The sequence below is a fragment of the Tursiops truncatus genome, chromosome 6, assembly GCF_011762595.2.
Source record: "Tursiops truncatus isolate mTurTru1 chromosome 6, mTurTru1.mat.Y, whole genome shotgun sequence".
NCBI lineage: Eukaryota > Metazoa > Chordata > Mammalia > Artiodactyla > Delphinidae > Tursiops > Tursiops truncatus.
The window spans coordinates 6,926,261-6,926,918 of record NC_047039.1 but is presented as its reverse complement, the minus strand read 5'-3'; the positions used below and the strand labels follow the sequence as shown (position 1 = coordinate 6,926,918).

The 658-nt window shown below is 34.2% G+C and overlaps 1 non-coding gene across 1 annotated transcript; it reads right to left on the bottom strand.

Annotated features, from left to right (window-relative positions):
* Positions 1-299: 299 nt before the first annotated feature.
* LOC117312881 (U6 spliceosomal RNA) lies at positions 300-406 on the bottom strand. The gene has a single exon (XR_004527285.1). It is a non-coding gene; the product is annotated as a U6 spliceosomal RNA (small nuclear RNA).
* Between the last annotated feature and the right edge of the window lie 252 nt (positions 407-658).

Here is a 658-nt window from a genome sequence, read left to right as displayed (position 1 = left end):
ATCCCAAGCATTTTCATTTCAATATGTAATCAATATCAACTTTTTTCTTTTTATTTATTTTCTTTTATTTATTATTTATTTTAATTGAAGTATAATTGATTTACAATATTGTGTTAATTTCTGCTGTACAGCGAAGTGACTCAGTTATACGTATACATACATTCTTTTTTATATTCTTTTCCATTATGGTTTTTCCCAGGATATTGAATATAGTTCCGTATGCTATACAGTAGGACCTTGTTGTCCATCCACTCTATATGTGACAGTTGGCATCTACGAACCCCAAACTCCCAATCCAAAAGCACATGGAACCCTTTACGAATTTGTGTGTCACCCTTGCACAGGGGCCATACTAATCTTCTCTGTATCATTCCAATTTTAGCATATGTGCTGCCGAAGTGAGCACGACTTTTACTAGTTTTTTTTTTTTCCCCCTTTTGCTAGTATTCATGGTCTCAAATAGGACAGAAAAGTTTTCAGGAATTAAACATCCCTTTTCCATCTCTTCTCTCTGACCTCCTAAAAGTTGTCTCTTACAATCAAGTCAAAACAGAATGCTTTCTATTATGGTCACACCACTCTTCTCTCTAAAACCTGTGTCTGACCAGATGCGAATTATGACTAGTTATATATCTCTACTCAGTAAAGCTGTACTTTT